General features: G+C 39.6%; 1 protein-coding gene across 19 annotated transcripts in view; it reads left to right on the top strand.

Annotated features, from left to right (window-relative positions):
• PROX1 (prospero homeobox 1) overlaps positions 1 to 782 on the top strand; it is a 56,843-nt gene that overhangs the window by 16,596 nt on the left and 39,465 nt on the right. The gene's annotated exons all lie outside the window — the stretch shown is intronic.

The raw sequence follows: 782 nt of genomic DNA on the forward strand, positions 1-782 counted from the left end.
CATCGACTTGACCTGTATTTGTAGAGAATTTTTAAACGGATTCCATCCCACTTCTTTATTTAAAAATGCTCCGTTATGACAGAAACTAAGATAGGCTCTGGGCCCAGCTGTGGAGTCTCTATTCGTGGCAGTGAGTAGACCCGCGGAAGCCAGTAGCAGGGCTTGCCAGCATAAGTGCTCACAAAGGTACGGGTCCCAAAATTGGGCTGTTTCTGATGAGGGAAAGGGAGTGTCTTACTCGGCAGTGTCTCACGGCTGAAAAAGCTTAACATTTGGATGAGTTTTGTTTTGTTTTTCCTATTGAAGCTGAAGTAAGCATGACCTGTTTTAACAATGTCATTGCTGAATCTCACAAAGAACAAATGCTCGGTTGTTTGTAAATCTTCAGTTCAGCTCTCAAGTGAGTAAACAAAACAAAACACAAAAGATCCAGGTACTGATGTATTCAAGCTGCCTCAAGTTCTTTCCCCCCCACCCAGAGGTCTGTTCCTCAGCCCCTGTGCAGCTGCCTGCTATGCATGATTAACCTCTGTTCAGCCATACACAGAAATCTTTTGTCCTAACATACACAAAGCAAATTATTTTGGAAAGCTGGAGAGCACAATTAAATATAAAACTTTAGCTATATTAAATATACAGGATGGTTTTTCCTGTCTTTAATTTAAAATAGCCCTTTTTTTAGAACCATATCAGGCTTTTTGTTATGAAATTTGCAATTCAGCTTATATTTACACCTATCCAGATATTTTCATATTTTGTTGTGGTTGTAATCTATTCCTGCT

The sequence above is a fragment of the Alligator sinensis genome, unplaced genomic scaffold, assembly GCF_000455745.1.
Source record: "Alligator sinensis unplaced genomic scaffold, ASM45574v1 scaffold503_1, whole genome shotgun sequence".
NCBI lineage: Eukaryota > Metazoa > Chordata > Crocodylia > Alligatoridae > Alligator > Alligator sinensis.